Source organism: Nilaparvata lugens, chromosome 1, assembly GCF_014356525.2.
Source record: "Nilaparvata lugens isolate BPH chromosome 1, ASM1435652v1, whole genome shotgun sequence".
Lineage (NCBI taxonomy): Eukaryota > Metazoa > Arthropoda > Insecta > Hemiptera > Delphacidae > Nilaparvata > Nilaparvata lugens.
This window is the reverse complement of record NC_052504.1, coordinates 71,566,392-71,587,283: the sequence shown is the minus strand read 5'-3', so window position 1 is coordinate 71,587,283 and position 20,892 is coordinate 71,566,392. Positions and strand designations below refer to the sequence as shown.

General features: G+C 35.1%; 1 protein-coding gene across 1 annotated transcript in view; it reads right to left on the bottom strand.

Moving 5' to 3' along the window:
- The window catches only part of LOC111056947 (chondroadherin-like), a 100,513-nt gene that overhangs the window by 41,464 nt on the left and 38,157 nt on the right, over window positions 1-20,892 (bottom strand). The window contains exon 2 of the mRNA XM_039441854.1: window positions 3,073-3,190. The gene's annotated coding sequence lies outside the window, so the exon portion shown is untranslated. The remainder of the gene's footprint in view (window positions 1-3,072; window positions 3,191-20,892) is intronic.

Here is a 20,892-nt window from a genome sequence, read left to right as displayed (position 1 = left end):
AAATCACTTTGAGTTAAGAGTTTCTTCGTTGTGACGAAGAAGAATAGGAATGAGAATGGAGAGCCGTGTATCCACAAAAGTATAGTTACAATGAACGTTTCCACCAAATCTGTTCGGAACTTTATAATAATAATTTGGTTAACGATCCACTTTCTCATCTCAGTAACTTTGATAAATCTGACATGAATATCAATAGAGTGAGGTTGAATTGAAATCAGTGAGATTGGTGCAGTTAACCAACATAAACATGTTGTATATCTAGAAGAAAGTATAAATAATAATTAACAATAATGTGTTACAGAAGTTCCACAAAAACAAATTATGAATCATAGAATCACTCAATGCATTTTTCAGTTTGATGCCTTTATATGTAATGATTCACTTTGAGAAATGAAATGTAAATATTGGTAGTGAACTTATTGAACGAATTAAAATTTTCATGATTTAGGTCCGTAGATTTCAACTTGCATCTAAAAATATACAAAACATAGTTACTATATAGCCTTTTTCATGGGAAATGTAGTGTTTACGGTACAATACTAGTTTATTATCAGACGTTTTATATTATAGAAATAAGCCACATTTTGTTTGAAATCTGTTTCGTGTTTGTCAAGACTTAACGAATGCAGTAAACTGAGCCAAAACCGAATTCGCTAATAACCAGGATTTGACAAACGTTATTACAACGTTGTTTCGCGTTGTGGAAATTGGAATTGGCAGTACTATTCCATCAGGAGTCCATCAGTGATTGGAGCGCAGCAATTATTGCCAAGCATATGGGACCCAATTCGTATAATTGACTGCTGACGTGTGTGTTGTTCTCGTTCTTTATTGGCGAAATTTTCTCGCAAATCCCATGGCGATATTCCAATAAAAAATTCATTGCATTCCCAATTTTTCATTTCCAAAACATATTGGATTGGTATCCTGTTGCTGATCATCATTTATAACAGCGAATGCATTGCATAGCATTATTATTCATTATTGTGGAGTATTGACATCAGAGAACTCCTCATTGGATACAGTGCATTCAGAACTGTCATGTTTGAGCTCTTGAATTATTCCTTCTTCGAAATTATTGAAGTGAGTTCCTGTATTTGAACTTTATATCATATTTATTATAGATGTAACGTACAAGTTGAGAGGGTAGAAAAACTGTATGAATCGATTTTCCAAATATACTAGATTGGATAGGTTTCTGACTCATCATGGTAATGAACAATTCAAGAGATATATTGAGCCAAGAAAGGTATATAGAGAGTCATATCGAGAAACAATATCATGAGATATTTCGAATTATAGAAGATTATCAATAAGGATTATTATCATTATTAGAAAGAGAGGTCGGGCTGAACTTTTTCATCTATCTCACAATTGAATCGAAATCTGTTTATCATCATTCGGGGTGAGAAGGTACAAACATATCACTGATGAAAAATGAAGCATGGAAATGTAAATTCTCAATAAAGAAGTTCGAGTTCTTTAGGGAATACAGGGAGATAAGTGGAGAAAGAGGAGAAGAAGAAAAACAAGAACCTATGCAAAACTTTATTGAATATGATCAAGTTTCACAGCTAATTTAGACTTGGTAATATATTCCATCAATTTGTTGCAGGTCTCTGTAATTGAAAGCGATTGTCATTGATAGCTGGCCATTCGCTTACATCAGCAATCTACTCTCAAGTTTTGCAAGATGTGATCCCTCCTATCCGGCAAAGTGACAAAGATAGAATTTCAGCAAGAGCTACTTGAACTTGAAACGTGAAGCTCAGTACTTAACGGGAAATTGCATTAGTGTTTGAAGTGTTCTGAATATCGGTGAGGGAGGAGTAAAGTGAGTGAGGAATCATGGTAAGGAGGAATAGGAGAAAGAGAGTGAGGGAAAATATGATGGGGTAGGAGGAGAAAGAGGAAAAGGAGTAAAACAAGAAGCACGAGGAATACAAGAGAGGGTATAGGGAGTGGTGTGAAGGAAGAAGAGGAGAAGGAAAACAAGTAGGGGATGTAGAAATAGAAAAAGGCAGAGAGAATGAAGGATGAGGTAAAATCGATGGAAGAAGAAAGTGTAGGGGAAATATGAAAAAAATATATTAAAACATAGAAAAGGGAGAATAGAGGAAAAAATGATAGAAGAAGAGAGGAATCAGCTGATAATGAAAATAAAAAAAAGTAGAAAGTGAGTTGGAGGAAGGAATTTGAGGAGGAATGAGATATATAAAAGAGCGGGAATGAGAGAGAAGGATAGAGATCTGCTCTTGCAATTTTCCTATCATCAGCTTTCAACTCACCCCTCCTTGTTTAGTGGAAATATCAATACACCTCACTCCATGTCATGTACTTCATCCATTAAGATATCTATTATTAATAATGCAAAAGGCTCAAGTATCAGGTTTCAGGAGGGAAAATGGGAAATTCTTCTCTCTTGAAAGTTGAATGAAAGTGTAAAGTGAGATAAGTCTGAATTGGTGGTGGATTTCAAATGCGAAATAATTCAATTTTCTTCCATTGGTAAAGTTGAATCAAAAATAGTATTCAGTCAAAACAGTCCTATACAAAAGCGATGAGAACATGACTATTATGACATATTGGCTAGTTTCATTGTGCTGATGCTGATGTTCACATTGATATATGATTTACGAGTAACACCCGACATCATCAAGCGCATTATTAATGAAGCTCAACTTAATCATGTTATGTTGTTTATGGCAAATAAGATTATCATTTTTATCAATATTATTATCAGAATATACTTACCAGTGGATCGCTCACCAACGTTTCTTCTATTAATTCACCTCTCACATTCACACTATCTCTATTTCTATTCAGAATCATTCCACAATATACTTGTTTTCAGTTAATTGATATCAATCAACCTATGAATTTCAAATTGATTGTGGTTAATTAATTTTTGGAAATATAAATTTATGCATTTAAATATCAGTGATCATTTTACAACTCTAGATTCTATCCACAGATTCTAAACCACTATCTTCATATCATGTAGAGGATAGCCCTCATCAATAATTATCGATCGCAAATTAAATGGAGAGCTACGATGATGGAAGCAAATACCTTGAAATGTGCTGCTGAGCTGCTCCAAGAGAGAAGGTTTTGGTGCGCTGCCAGAACTCGAGCTCTAGCTAATCCACTTGGAGCAGGACCCGTCCATTAATCCCGGAACAGCTCATCTCTGAAACCAAGAGTGAAAAATCATGAGTGAATCTTGGCTGTAGCAAACTTCAGGACTTGCGAATGATTATGATTTGCACTTGGTTAGTACAATGAAAATCAGTTATCGTACAAAGGAAGATCTATTTACAATATTGATAGCACCTATTCCACAAGAAAACTATTCAAAAACTGATAAAACTCATGAAATAACCATTCTAATGTAACAAGTATCAAGTTCTGAGATCATTATTATATATGGTTGAAGAGGTGATGATTTTGATTTAATCTCTGGAATTATGGATTGAAAAATGTATAGCCTTGGCAAGTTATCACACAGTTACCGTAATATTATTCAGTCCGTTTATTCCATCCTTGAATATTAACTTCTACATAAGTGAGGGAATTTTGTTCATGTTGATCCGTTGTCTACAAGCAAGGTTCTAATTTACATTTATGATCTGATGGTTATAATTGATCTACCCTCGGATAAGATAAGAGTTCAATAGAGAATAAATGGATGAATGAACATGCATATTCAATCAAATCCAAATCCAATTCATGCATTCAGAAATTAATTAGAATTATCAATTTGTAGTAAATTTCAGTTATTCACATTTCATCAGTAATATAACTTTTATTATGATGTGTTTTTATGATGACTATAGTTTTTGATAGCTAGCTTGTAGTAGCTATTCCTTCTTGTCGAACCTGAACAAAATTAATACTGAGCTATCTGGATGAATGTAGAAGGTTGTAGGCTTGATAGATCAGAGTGATATAATTCATGATTGTAATTTCTTTTCTAGTGGGACCACGAGATTGCAATCGGCCTACTGTCCGATAGTTTTATTGTGATGCCTGCCAAGAATTTCATTTGTTACTATTATAGGTTGGTTGGTTAAAGGTTGGTTAGAGAGATCCGATGGTTGGTTGGTTAAAGGTTGGTTAGAGAGAATCGATGGTTGGTTGGTTAAAGGTTGGTTAGAGAGAATCGATGGTTGGTTGGTTAAAGGTTTGTTAGAGAGAATCGATGGGGTTATTCAATACATTTGAAACACGCCTCAAAAATACAGATTGATAGTCGAAGACAAAGCATTTTTTATCATTCCAGTTATAAGGAATTAAGAATAGATGGATAGATATGTCTTATATCAGATAAAGTTATTGAATTATTTGTCAATTTGAATCATTCTATTGAATAACCACAATTCCAACATTAAACACATATTGATTCCCATAGGAACAATAGGGATACAATGCCCGACAATATGATTATGATGCTATTTTGACAATCAACAGACCATTCCATCAAGTGGATTTGATCTCATTACCACACTATTGCAATGCCTAGTTTCCCTAATCCAATAATTGACTCCTCTCCTCCTGCTCTTTCCCGTCTCACTTTCTCGTACTGGATGGTTATGTATCTCTCTCTCTCATACTCTGTTTTCTTCTCACGAAATCGCTCTCGCTCCCCATATATTCGAAATGCACCCCAAAATACCGTTACGTGAGTTCTTGTCGCACAATACACTGATGAGAGTCCCCCTAATGACCAGCAGCTTCCCCTTTGTCACGTCTTGGGTGTGACCAGCTACAGTTCATCCCTCTCACGCCTCCATCCAGCTGCTGAAATTCATATCACATAACCCTCCTCACCACCAACAATTATAGCGTTTGCAAGTAACGCGAGAAATCAGTTTGGTTGCAGCGATTCAAATGTACGATCTGTCTCATCTATTGATCTAGCCAATTTACAATAATCACTCGCTTGCAACTCGGAGGGTTCATAAATGGACATTGAACCTGAATCTGCACTCGACTAGCGACTCTGTTGAGCATTTATCAAAATTTCTCCAACACTCAACGTATAAAGTACAGTATGGTCTTTTTCAAATCACAAAAATAACATACTTTTTGTTGATTGATTGATCAACAATCAATAGACTAGCATAGCCTGTGAAGTGAAAGTTCTACTGCCAGGAGTTGATTTCTTATAATCCTCTTCAGTCCATATAGAATTCAATCTATAAATATCTAGAATCTACATAGCACTGTTGACCTTCCTCTTTAAAATCAGTTAGGTAAGCTGCCAGTTAGCTAAGAGACAACTGCTTTTCTCAAAATATTAATGATATGAAAATAGAGAATGAGAAAGAGGGAGAAATGAATGAAGAGTTCAGAGAAAGCTGACAAAGCAAGAAATAGAAAGGAGGAATTATAAATGGAGAGTATCCTTAATATCAATAGTCTTCATACTATTTTCTATAGTTATTATGAATCAATTTTATTTAGTCTATGGTGATTAACTAGCTCGTACCATAGAATAACAGCTATATCAATAGCTGATCAGTTACTTATCAGTAGCTATATCAGTTACTTTATTACTATTAAACAGTAGTTGTTAAAGTAGTCCTTCATAGTTACTCATTGCTCGTAGTTTGTTGTGATCCACACTCAGCAAAAATATTGACATTTCACAAACAATTGCTTCTTGACATAAGAAAATTGGAGTAGCTCCAGAATTTACGCTAAAAGAAGACACTAGAATAATTGAAGTGTATTAAACAAGGCTAACGAGGCTCTCAGCATGTTTTAATTAGTTCTTCATTTCTTTCTTTTGTTGTTCTCCAATTGTGAAGGACTCTTTCATCTCCCATGTTTTTTTCGGTGTGACAGCTATGGCTTCTCATTTAGACATTTGTAGTGTGATCCCAGAAATGACCCCAAAAATGGCAGGTTGCCATTTATAAGGCCATGACGTAGGTATTGGCTGGTACATCGTAAACAGACCAATTTACCTCAATGCGTATTTCGAGGAGTGCGCTGCATCAATCAAAGTTCTGCACCTGCTACTAATCAGAGATCTTGGAAATTTGACAAAATGTAGCAGATTTCAACGTCTGATGGTTCATTTATTCTCTAAATTAGTCTTTTTGCAGTCATCCAGATTCTAATCGGAATCCTGGAAGTATTACGGTACTGTGGAGTGAAATTCATGGTAATGATTTTTCATTTAAAGGATATAATTCATTGTGAGACAAATAATGTGATCGGATTGATTGGGTTACCAATACTTGTAGTTCGCAAAATCCAATCACAAACAACTCTTAATTATTTAGTAAACGTAAATAGTCTGATGGGAATTGGAACGGTTTAGTACCTCATAATTTCCTCGCAATCATAGAAATGATAAACTTATTGATATTGCATATTATCTTTTATTAGCTGTGAAGAACATTGATCAACTTTTATATTAGGTAGGCCTACTTATCTGTTCCAAATTCCATCGGACTATTTTCGTGCGGTTGACTATAACACAACAATGTTGTGGTAATAATAATACCTAACATCCTTGGACGTATGATCAGTAACGTCTTCGGATGGCTTCTTGCATTTGACTTTGGTTTTCCGTTGAATAATGATGATTATTATTTTCATTTCATATTTGTTGTCTATCTTATATTTTTAGAAACATCATGAATGTATTCAAGTTGATGTATGGATTGAAAGTTTCAAGTGATGCCTCAGAATAAACAATGTAGGAGTATAGAAGTTTTCCTGGTGATGCTTTGAGAGAATAGTTCCATCATATCTATATATATATATATAGTCGAAAAATATTGCACGAACATGTATTAATGGATTCTTTAAAAAACGTCAGAGCCCTACCACCTGTAAGGGGATGGATGAATGAGTGATATTTCTGGTATGAACCACGTAAAACTGTACTAAGATTTCTACACGAGCAGCGTTTTCCGCTGGAAATAAGTGATAAATGTTTGTTTGGAAACCTCCCCCAGCTCCTAGTGGTCACCCACAGATAAACTATAGGTACCTATATGAAAATATCATGATTTGCAACAACATTTTCCAGAAAATCTATCTCGAGAAACTTATAGTGATTGAATCAAATTATTGATTCAGTTGTTATCAATTCACTTATTAACTTAGTGATTTACTTTTATCATCATTATTTTTGTTGACAAAATCCTTCTACTACTAAGCCTCTCCAAATGCAGGGCGCTATTGATGTTCGTCTTCAGTTCTCCACCTGTTTAGGAAACGGGCAATCAAGGAGAGTAGTTCTCTGAGCGATCCCTGCTTCAGGCACACAAGATATTCATAACAGACAGAAAGTGCAGTAGTTGTGTGAACTGTGGTGGTCGCATGCAAATGAGTAGCAGGCAGGGAGAGAGAGAGAGAAGGATTGATCGTGAGGTAGAGTGAGCGAGCACCCACACACGGTCGAGCTATCAGAAAGCGTGCGCAGCAAGTTTGTTGATTAGGTTAGTTGCCGATGTGGTATGAGGAGTAGGACCGTGTGTCCTGGTCCTAGGATGTCTCAAAGGAATGCCTAATCCTCGGTGCCTCATAAATAACAAGGAACCCCCTCAACTCCCCAACCTAAAGGGAAGGTGATATCAGCAATGACCGTTATAATCTGCAAAATTAGCCGTGTGTTATCGGATTAAATACATACGCGCGCGTTTGCTGCATGCTCGAGTCGTGTCTCCTATTAATGCAGCACAACCTGGCACAAAGCACAACAGGCTATAGACGAACAGACAAGCAGCCCTGGAAGACAGACGTATGTAGCAAATGGATTACCTGCACATCAAGCACCAACCTTATGAATAGTGATTGTGACGGTACTCCATTACATTAGTGAAAGACTCAATACATGCATGGATTAAAATTGATATTGAGCGAAGAGTATCAAGTGAATGCATGAAACCAGTTAATTCATCTTTAATATTTTCGTTTTCAAATGAAATAATGACTTGGATCATTGACTGGAAAACCACAATGAAATTTTAATGTAAAAAGTAAGTGAGAATATATTGGTGTCGATATGAGCTTCATCCAATTCATGTACTGGGATGGAAATATGATAATGTAGGAAAATGGAATGTTCGAATGAGTTAATATCAACGGCGAGATTATCAATGTTATCAAAATTGACTATAATATCATTATATCACTGAAGAATTGAGAGCATTTCTTGTACTTTTCTTCCAGTCATCTATCTCAGAATAGAGAGATATCAGGTGCATAGTATTTTAGGATAATTTCAATTAATTCGGTACTGTGTTTTTGGTCTCTTCTTCATCGTTCCATTGTTACATTATCAGTCATTCCATTATTCTTTATCAATGAATTAGAACTTACTACTCTTACATCCATCAGGCAGTCACTTATTCATTTAATTATTTATGACTGTCTTTTTTCTCCAGAGCTACTTTTAATAAAAATGAAAATATAAATTTCAGTACCCTTTTTAATTATTCTGTCACATCATGTTTCGGACACGAATTCCATTTTTCCAAGTCACAAAATGACTCAAATTATGTTATATGACAAAATAAAGAGTACTGAGATTCATATTTTTATTTATATTCATGACTGATATGCTGTGATAAAAACATCTTTTGTTCCAAACACGAGGGATACAACTTAATTGTCATTGTCCTACATCTTCCTCCGCTTTGTAAGCTTATTTTGATAATCTGGATTGGTATTCGTATTTGTGATTGATATTATCTTCTCCCTTCTGTCTTCTTTACAATTTTACAATCTTCTTGCCATGCAGTTGTGACAAAAACTGGATTCTATCACCATACTCTATCTCAAAAACTGTCGTTGAACGTATAATTTGGCTTGGAACACTGTATACAGCTGTGGACCAGCAATGGCAAGATTAAAAGTTGAAATTGCTTTTTGAGAGGTGTGTCGACACAACGGTCAAACTGTGCAGTCGTTTGCATTCACAGCATATAGGCGGCTACGAGCTTACATACATGCTTTCACATAAAGTCGACATTTTACATGTGGAGGTGAGAGGTGTTCGCTGTGAGTGGACAGGAAATTGAATTCTAACACGTTTTCAAGTGTGTTCATCAAATTAAATCTTGCCGAACTTAAATGCGAGCCCGTGAAGTATTTGGACACTACATGTAGGAATGACAGACATGGCCAGAGGAATGACAAAAACATTTCAATAGTCTTGTTTCGTACTGATATTCAGTCCAGCTACTCGTGAAGTCATGACTTTATACTTATGTGGATTTAAGTCTTAACTTGAAATATCGGTCCTGCGCGAATTGTAAAATTCCGGTTCTGTGCTACTGGAAAGAATATTATTTTATATCCTCTTCCAAGAATCGACAATAATTACTTGTTGGAACACCGCCGATCTTTGCAGTTAGGCGGGATGCACACCGGAGAAACGCGTTTCGTGAAAAGAGTTTCAGGAAACGTGAAACGAATGTTGCTTGCAATCGACTGATAAGATTACAGAGGATTGTGCACACTGCGTTTCATGAAACTCCTGTTTCCTTGATTGCGTGAAACAAGATTTCGTGAAACTCGAATAATCGGTTTCCTCTAGTTTTAGTTTCACGTTTCGCATCGAGAAATTGTGTGATTTGTAGAAATTTGTGTGATAGCTATTTGTAATTTGTGTGGTAGGTTTAATTTTACTGAAAATTATGGCAGGAATTTCATTCTAAGTAAAGTTGGCCGAAGCTGTAGAAAAACGCCCGTGCCTTTATGATTTTAAACTGAAGGAGTACAGCAACAGGGACAAAGTACAGATTGCATGGGAAGAAGTGAAAATTCTGGTACTCATTTTTATTTATTATTTGAAATAGTTAATCGGAACCAGTGAGTCAACAGCACACACAATTCAGTTTTGAGGAGAAAAACTAAATATAAAATGAAAATGACAAATAACTATTACTTAGCATTTGATCCCACAACGTCAAACTTTATATCTCATCAAATAGGTACATTCATTACTATAATAATAAATAATATTAATTAGATAATAATACCTGATAATAATACCAATAAGATACTGAACAACACCATCACGTTATTTCATTGTAACTATAGCCTATACATAGAATTTAAATTTCTGTTATTCGAAGAAATTATTGTAACATGTATTTTTTATGCAATGAACGATTTGATTAGAGAATTGAATAGAGAATTTACAAATAAAAACAAAGAATTTACATTATTATTCATTTCTATATTTATATTCATTTTAATGAAGAATATATTCGGGCTGATCCCTTATATTTTTACTAGATCAAACTTGCTATTATGGATTTGACTACTTTTTCTGAACAAGCTATTAGCACTCGGAACTTTGACGTAAACATTCCAAACGTGCATTCTACAGTCTTGCGACCCATGTCATTCGATAATTGAAAATTCGTTTCTCGTCAGTCAAAGTAGCCCTCGGATATGGCCTCATTAGTTAGGGTTTAAGACATTCGGAGAAAATCCTTAAATTTGATAGGATCACTTATGAGCAAGTTCGCAACAACGAGGGAACTATGGTCTCGATCCCTGATCAGTGGATGCACCCTGTATTTTCCTCTTTTCTTTTTATTCCTTAGCCACCATGACAAAACAACCACATCGTCATCGGAATCCATCGTTAAACTGACGGGAAAACCGTTTCTTTTGTATGCATGTGCGAGTGAAACGGATTGCATGAAACAAGTTTCATGAAAACGCGTTCACGAAACACGTTTCTCCGGTGTGCACTCCGCCTTACATTACAATATTGAATAATCGAAATTCAAATTGCATTCAATCTTCAATCAAATTAATAATTCTCCATATTCATTGTATAATAATTATAATTGACTTTAATTTGATTTAATGTGAATAAGTGTTTGAGCTAGATTTATTGTGACATACATGATCAAGAAAAGTGGAATAAATACATCTGCCAGGATAAATCCACAAATCGAAATAGTGAGTCATTCATTCTCATCTCCTCTATTACACTTTTTTCGAGTGATAGCTATCCCATTCTGTGTGGAATAATATGTATTTTACACAAAACACTGATTTTAGAATATTTAAACCATAATCATCTAGAAGAGTGTATCATCCTAATATTGAAATGTAACAACACGAAATTCTCTATAAATAATAAGGGTTGAAGAGGATCAGGCATTTATGCACTATTCTTAGGGATTGGAGTAAGATCAAGCAGCAACGTTACAGAAATACCGTATTGGATATTCACTCAAAGAATGTGACAAGAAGGGAATCTACAGAAACGTGATGTTCTCATTCTCTTTAGAACACAAATCCTCTCCTTAGTGTAGCATTCATCAACGGAATCCCATATTGACATGTGAAGCCCCTCACAGAGTCACAACACAATCATTGCAGGCGGTTTGTGGCGGCAGCAGCTATAACAGACGAGATCCTTTTCATCCTCAAATAAGTGGATACATCGCAGCCTAATGAAGCCGCGACGTCGAGCTTCAGTTCAACAATATTCGTTGTTAAGTTAATCCGGTTATATGAGACAACTTACATGTGGAATTGCGATGGTTGGCCACAATCGTAGAGCGGTCTCGAACAAGAAGATGGTGAAGAAGGACTTAGATTTGGTAAGGAAAGGAAGAGAGTAGAAAGATGGTGGAAAAGAGAGAGTTAAGAGTACTTTTCTGATAGGAGATCAGAAGATAGACGACACGAGTAGGACAGGAAGGTGAAGAAATGAGAAGTTATTAGAGATGTTAAGAGGGGGGAGATATTGAAAAGGAAATAAGAAGGACATGAAAAACAAGGAGCACAAGGAAGTAGAGAAGACTAGAAAATTGAAAAGAATAAGGGTGTGAGAAGAGAGAAATAAATGCATGGACGATCAAAGAGAAAAAGAAAGGGGATAATGGAGGGACTGAACTGAGATGAGAGAAATGAGGGAATGGGAAAGAAAATGTATAGAATATGAAGTAAAAGAAGGAACAAGAAAGAATGTGAAGAGACTAGCAATGTTAGTGAGTAGAAAAGGAGGAGAACAAGAAAGATAGAAGAATAAGGAGAAGGTGAAAAAAGAAGAAAAAGAGGAAAAGAAGATGAAAGTGATGAGTGAAAAAAGGTCTATGAAGTCGAAGAAGAAAACGAGAGAAATGACAAAAAGTAGGTCAAAGCACGAGAAGGAGAAAAAGCTGGAAAAAACAATGAGACATCATAAAGAAGAGGAAAAGGAAAATAAATAAAATCAAAACTCCAATCAAGTTATCAGGTTGAATAATTTGATATTATTGATGGTAAAGATGAAGAGATAAAACATGTTTGAAGAGGAGAGGGAGAATAATTAAGTAACAAGTAGGAGAAAGACAGAAAGACAGAGAAAAGGCGAAAGAGGCGACAGGAGGAATGAAAACACCGTAGAGGATGATAGGTGACACTCAAGCCAAGAGGATTGTGGCTTGACTTGAGAGTTGAGACTCGTCTGTCAAGTGTGCAGAGCAGAGCAATGCAGCTGTCTGCCGCGCATTTTATATCCCTGTTTCTTTGACAGGCAACCATCGCCAACACAAATGTCACATGAAAATCTATCTTTTCTCATTCTCCTGCTACAAATCAAACTCTGTACACATGAATCCTATTAGATTCATTTTCAAGAGATGTTTCAAAATTCTCAGGGAGGTCTGACAAATGTTTATGGTTGTTTTATTTGTTGATGATACTTGCTATGTGGCTACTATTCTCCCTGTAAGTAAACTACTGGTTTATTAACAAGATTGTACCTGTGACAGAGTGATAGAAAACATGCGACTAATTTGTGAATTCATCCGCATTTGGTGTTTGAATACTGTAAAAAAATAACGATTGATGCATGCGACAGACTAATCAAATAGGATCCATCAAATAGATAGAATATATGACAAACATCATGATTTGACACGAAACTATTGCAAGATCATACGATGAAGCCAGAAAAGATACCATGAAAAGGTATCATAAAAAGATACCGGTCACAATCTTGACATATTTTTTTTAATACTATTCCTAATAATAATATTATTATTCAATCGATTAAAGGATTCTCATTCCCAGACTACATAATCAAACCAGTTATTTCTGCACATGAGGTTCCAGCATGATTAAAAACAATGAATGATAAGACGAGCAATTGCAACTGTCAGCGAGGCAATTCAGAATGGGAGATCTGTTCATTGCTGCCTTCTGCCCTGGTTGGTGGATGGAGAACGCTTTTGTTTTATGGGCAGTGAATTCTATATTTTGTATCACTCAGTTTTTATTGTTTTAGGCCAGTGTGCGGTGGCTTTATCGGACATTACAAACAACTGGCGACCGTAAATTTCGTTTTGCTGCTACCGAATAGACTATAAAAAATTCGGAGCCGACAATAAAAAAGTAAATCTGTTTTACGACGACTGGCGGCTTGAAAGCGAATCTGTTTTCTCGACTCAATGTCAACTATGCTGACAGTAACTATTGTGCAATTGACGGACGTCTCTGAGTTATGAGGCTTCTTCTGAAGGATAGTTCTCTCTATTCCAAGAATGGGGTAGGAGTTGATAGACTGGAATCAGTAGAATGGATGGCATGGCAATGGAAGGAAGTAGAAATCATGTTACAATATAGCCTATACTCTACTCATCCAAACATAATTATTGCAAAGGCAGATCGCTAGATTTCACGGACGGTATAAAGTCGATCGATTCATTACTGATCTATTATTTTTTCAATCGCGTAGAAACCGCATGAATATATGCGTCATTCATTGATCTTTATGAACAGTTCCCTTGGAACATTGATACTTTAATTGAACTGATTTTTCGTCATTCAACGAATCATAAGCCACTCTAGCTAATAAACGGGCGGGATGGGCTATGTCCAATCGTAGGGAGCAGAATAAGAACATCATTGAAATGATTCATTATCAATTTGATTGATAATTATTGTTTCTCCGTAATCTCCAAGTTGATTTCCCGTCCATTATTATTTTCATTAGTCCTCATATTCCCTATTCCTATCACTAATCTCATCGATAGTTTATATCTATCTATGAATGTGTGATATATTAGAATTAACCCATTTCAATCTCAAACCTGTTCAATTGTCAATTGCCCATGAATGTATTTTCTCATGATTCATTCGAAGATTTTTATCTTAAACTATCCAGGAAAACTTGAAAATAAAAATTTCATACGAAACTTATTTTTCATGATTGGTGTTGGAAAGTTGCAAAAGAGATTTCCAAAATAAGTGACAGTGACAGTTTATATGAAAATATTCTCATTCTTGAAGAAGATGGAGAAAACAGCTGTGGCAAGGAGAGAAAGACCCGAAAACTTGGTGAGAACACAGAAGAGAATAAATAGTCAGATGACGAAAATCCTTTAATATCTGGAAAGCATCCTTAAGCCGTCCGTGTCCACACTGAACAAATGTTTGACATAGACTACATGTTCGGCAAACATGTTTGTTGCGGAACCCAGGGACAAAAATTTAAAATTTTGGACAATCATTATGTTGTCAAACATAAAAGAATTTGCCGAAACTTTTCCCACAAACAGGTTTGTCGAACATTTCTTTAGTGTGGACACAGCTTAACAGAAAACTCAATAACTCAGTAATTAACAAATGGTAAAAAGGAGCTTTGATTGGCTTTCATATGGTTCAAATGCTTTTGTACACATAGTATGTTACATATTTTGTACATATAGTATGTACACATATTTGTACACATAGTATGTGGTGTGATGAATGATTGAGATGGTTTTATTATTATTTGAATGACAAAGATAATCAGAGAATTCAGTTCAACCACTGAATACGAAATCTATGATCTTCATTGTTTGTATGGAATTGGCACAAAATACAACAGCTGTATTCTGTGATAATAGCCAGAGATCAACGCTTAGTGGGCTAGTGAATATGGCAGTCTGACAAACTTATGTTCTACTGACCAAACTCTACACAAGATCTCGAAGAAATAGAAATATTTATACAGTGTATATGTGGCTTTGAGACTTATGAGCTCTATGTGTGTGTTGTGTACCTATACGCTGAATAAAAATAGCTAGAGAGTAAAATCATCTTAGATCTTATAAACAACTCAATATTAACTTTATCAGATTAATATGAATGATCATAAAGCCTAGGCCTAGGGCATGGATGTCCAAGGCATGCTCGTGAACCAACGTCAATAACTGTGAATAGCGATAGGTTACAATAATACACGAGTCAAATTACATTTCTATATTATAAAAATACTAGCTTTCAAGAAGCAAAATTATCTAGAACTCACACGTATTTATTGGGTCTATTTCAGTTGAATTGGAACTTGAGGAAAACAAACCATACACAGTTATCTCACAGCTAACACTGCCGAGGCCAGGAGATAAAAATGTCTACTCTATTTTATGCGCAAATTTGCAATTTCCAAGCTAGCTCCATTTGAAATGAAATTAGAATAATCTAGAAACTGTGCAAAATAATTGGCGAAAAAGGAGCGTTTTGGACGGATTCCAAGTCAATGCCATGAGACAGGTACACACACACACACACACACCCACGCAAATAATCTCATTCACCAACTTGTCCTAGTTGAGAGTTGAGAAGCGAGTATCAATCCTATGAAGCAGCAGATCTCAAAGCGCTTGGAGCGTCTCCAACCAAACAAGCAAGCGCTTTGTAGCCAGAAGGAAGTTTGTATTTTTGGACTGTCACACGTTACGCAAATCTACATCTCGAATGAAACTTCTGACTAAAAGTTTGTAGCGTAGGTGAGATAATAAATAGCGTTCAGGTGGTCAACCACTTGCAATTATAGAAAGAAGGCAAGAATAAATACTAAGTAACGTGTTTATAAATAAGTGGCATGAGTAATAAACACTCTCACTACTCTTGTTTGTCATCCAATTAATTTCACCACTACTAAATTCTCAATGGACTAATTTTTGTTGTCTGTGAAGCAATTCCTGAACGAGTCCGACCTGATATTCGAGTTCTGAAACTTTTTATAATAGAAATGCGATTTCTTTGTAATCTCTTTAGTATGTATAATAATTATCATCAAAATTTTAGACGATAATTTAATCTAAAAAACAGACTTAGTTATTCAGTATTGATATTATCACTTGAAAATCAAGAAATTTCATTCACAAATTGGTTATGAATTATGGAATTTGTATTGTCAACAGCATTTTATCAGTTATTGTTCAGAGGTGACATTTTTGTCGAATATAAACGTTTATTAACAGCATACTAGAACAATGACCATAACATATAATAATGAGGTATGTAACCAAGTTAAAAACACTGTTATTGGTAAGTTCACATTTTACATTTTACACCGTTTTTCCATACATTCATTTAATCAATTCAATTTATTTATTATCATTTTTATAATTTTAAATAATTATCTATTTTTTCCCTTGTAACACTGTTGTTAATTGGCGAATAAACTTCATTCGATTTGATTTGAATGACTTCGAAGAGCGATTCCCAGGTAATTCTTTTCTGAGCTGAGATATCACAGTTCTAAGTATAGGTTTCACCCTAGCACAGTTTAGAATTACTTGAGATGAAATAATATTGAAAATAGCATTGGGATATGAAACTACTTGATAACAGTGCTATAAAACACTCTTGATCTATTGGTGATTCTGTATTGTATATTCTGAAATATTTTTCCTAGAACTGTCCCGTGTTTTGTATAAACAAGTTAACCGTTGATCCCGGCTTCATCGAAACAGCCTTTAGGTCATGTCAGAAGCGATGAAATCGATCAGGTATGAACTGAAAACTTCGACACCAGACCTGAGCCACCCAGGTTACACGATATTATTATTATTATTATTATTGTTCTGCTTTTAAGATTTCATATCATCAATTGCATTTCATCATGTTCATATAATTGTATTTTCACATTATTATGTGATTCGATGAACTCAGCTTATTCATTCATATTGATAGACATTTTAGTTGGATATTCTATAGTTGGATATTCTGCTACTAGGAATGAACTTTGATGTTTCAAGTCATACTATCACAATAATCGACCATGAGATGGACGACAAATTGTTGAGCAGGTTGGTCGACGCAGAAGCACTCAGCTGGGGCCGAAGCCAACCAACGAAGCTCTATTCGCTTGTGTTAGCGAGCGAGAGATTAATGACGCGATTTTCTCTGCGCGGCTCTGCGAAGTGCCTCTATATTACTGGATTAGTTTCCATTGTTCAAGACAACAGAGATGCTGTCAGAAATGCGCGAGTAGAGAGATGGTACTGCACAAGATAGAATTCGGCGATGATGTTCCTGAGAATGAGTAACAAATAATGGTTGGTGGGGCATTGATGCAAACCTAAGTGGGATAAGATGAGGTAGGAGGAAAGGTAGAGTGAGTTGGGTTGTTGAGAGTCCAGGCTATGGGAAGAAAGATAACATGAAGAAGGAGAAGAAGAGATGGAGAAGGGTTGCAGCCTGTTAATCTGCACTTTATTGGTGAGTCCGGTTGGTCCCTTCCTACTCACCAGTCCCCACAGGTTTAAATCGTTGCACACAACCATTTTTCACCTGACCCTTGAAACGTAACCCGTGTTTCTAATCTTCTTTTAAATCCTTGCCGTATTTTAATTACTGGACCGTGATTTCTGGCTTACTCTCTAAATCTCGAGCGTTAAAAACGTCTGGAGGTTTTTTCTTGTTAGAAAGCACCTAGAATAAAACCGACTGGTGTTTCTATAGTCTCTTCCAAATGGATTTACGAGACACATTATTGAGTACTGTTCCATGTTGATGTACAGAATGTTCTGGTAGAATAGTAAAAATACATCACTGACATATCTTATAGATCACACTCATAGATCTTATTGCTTATGTTACACTCAATATCAAAATGGATTTGCCAAGTACAAACCCTTTAATCTTGGCCGATCTTGAATATTTTGGTGTTGATGATGCATTTAAACTCTATCAATGGGAGAAAAATGGCATTTATTATAGGCTATTCTACATTCAGAGAACTATATTGAGACAAAGTTTCATACAAAGAAGTAGTATAGTGTCTAGAAGTAACTTACCGCTCATATACGGACAGGCGTACTGACGCAAGGAACTGGCGAGTTATTATTGTATGGCAATTATTGATGTTTCATTATATGATACGTTGCACATTATCCATCACCAAAGACTGTAATTGATGTAAATTATGATAATAAGAAGGGGATCACAACATAATCCTGTATCGTTTTGAGTTGTTTTTCTGTACTCCTGGTTTTTTAGTTCTCTCCCATCTATCTCAAAGTAATCAGAGTCGTAAATGCAAGAAATAGAAGATTACAGATAACCGGCGGATGCAATAAGTTATCTGTTTCCACCCTCCACATGTGTCATCCCCCTTGTTAGGAGGTGATCGTCTGTGTGTGAGGGTGAGTGTGCGTGCAGTCGCGTACTGGTGTGAGCACGTGTGCTGTATACGTGTTTGTTTTCGGCTGAAGTCATTCAGTTTATATGTGTGACTAGCTTTCCTCTTGAACCCTGCCTTCTTCACTCACACCGTCTCACTCTTTCACAGTGGAACATCAGGATGAATTTCGACTGCAGCGACAGCCAAAGAAGAGGGTATCAGATGTGCTTGTAACGGAAAGACGCTTTCAAATCGTCTGAAGGCTTCATAGCATCTGTGTACGGGAAGAAGTAGAAAGTGATCAAGGAGAAAAAGAAGAAGAAGAAGTCAGAAAAAGAAAAAGAAGAAGAAGAGCAATAAAAAGAAAAAGAAGGAGAAGAAAAAAAAGAAGACGACAGAAAAAGAAGAAGTTGGAAGATGATACGAATGAGAAGATAAAAAAAGCAATAGTTGTTTTAAAGGAAGAATACCACAAAGTGAAGGAGTTCAGGAAAACATGAGAAGCAAGATTAATAAATGATAAGAATCAAGAAAAAGTGGAGTAATATGAATGTGCAACGATTAGTGGGATGAAGGCAGAAGAGGGGAGGCTGGTGACAAGTCAGACAGAAGAGAAACTTTTTATAGCCGAAGAAAAGAGGAAATTGTCGGGGTATCAGGCGAAAGGAACAACCCTGTCCACTGACTTGGTCTCGTATTGTTGTTCTCCCTGCAAGACATGCGAAATGAAACCCAGCTTCAGATTGACTTGTGTCATCTGACAAAGCAGAATGAATTGACAAAGTTGAATCTGACGAAGCAGAACTGTTATAGAATGAATATATATATATATATATATATACATACATACATATATATATATATTATATATATATATATATATATATATATATATAATATAAACTCAAGTTATTTTTATCATCCACTGCATACTGTTGTATATTACTGGAAGTTGATAACCCTGATCTACTCTCAGCCTACTTCATTTTATTAATCAATAATTTGATCTTATCCACCTATATAATTATTTTACTTCATCAATTTTCTGTTTTTTTTTCTCTCAAATATTCATATTAATTAAAACTTTTACAATATTCCCATTTAATAAATAAATCCTTAGTTTAATTAATGAAATTAACGTTTTGGTAGAGAGTTAGTGGGGAGGATATTTTTAATATTCTTTCAGAAGAATGGACATTGATATGTCCAAAGCTCCACCAATTTTTGTAGATGCATAACAATATAATTATCTCTAGTTATTATATTACAAATTGCTTTTTCATATTATATGCAGTTCAATAATTATTTTCTTAGTCTATATTTTGTAAATTCATCTATAATTTTGCTGTATTGTAAGCTATTGTATATAAGTGTATAAGCCAGTATATATTGTAATCTACATAGATAAAGAACTCAATCAATCAATCAAAGCAGTGATAATGACAGAGTATTCCCTGCATTGCAAAATATTGTTTCAGTGTAACAGAAGAGATATCCTATGATGACACTATGGTTTTATAGAATCAGCTTGTATTATCTGTAGCTTGTATTAGAGCTATAAAACTAGTAGATGCATGAAATGGATAACAATGATTTATATTGCCAATATTTGATTAATGAGGGAAAGTAGTTTATTAGTAAAAATAGACTAGCAAATAATGGCGGTCAGACAAACTTATGTTCTCCTGACCGAAAACTACACAAAATCTCAAAGAATTTGGAAATATACAGTGTATATCCAGGCATTTGAGACTCATTAGCTATATATTTGCTGTGTATCTGCCATACGCTGAATAATAATAATAAAAAGATTAGTAAAATAGGGTTTTGAGGAGAGGCAGAACATCTCTCTGCAACGAGGATTTCTCTGCTAAAAAGTATAGCATAAAATGTATGCTTATTAAAAGAAAATACTATTAATTGATAATTTAAAAATGTTAAAAAAAATTCAAATTTATAATTGCAAACGTCTGAATAATAAGGAATCAAAAAATGTGAATTACTCGCTCCTAGTGATCTGACTTACCATTTTTTTCATAAGTGATGATCATAAAACTTTTTCTTCTTGATTTGAAAGATAAACTTTTGCTGCTAGAGATATACTGTGGAGATATAATTTTGATAAAAAATAAATTTTTCAAGTTATAGATAAGGCATATTCAGAATTCATGAGGGTTTTATCAAAGAATTATAATTACTAAAAATTTAATGATTCCATAGAAAAAACGGTTTCTTTTCTATAATTTGTAGCCCAGCAAAAAATGATTCCCAAGTGAAATGGAAGATCAAGGATAAGGGTCTGAATTAATTAGTTAGAATTGGGTTGGTAACTAGAGAGTGCCTGGAATGCTCATAATCAATAATAATATAATAATAGTCAATAATAGACCACTTTCCTGTATCCTTTCACATGTTAACGTATGTACCTTTTTCTTAAGAACCATACCGTGTAATCGGATGGGCACGTTAAACTGTCGGTCCCGGCTGAAGTATGACAGTCGTAAGGCCCATTGACGGCT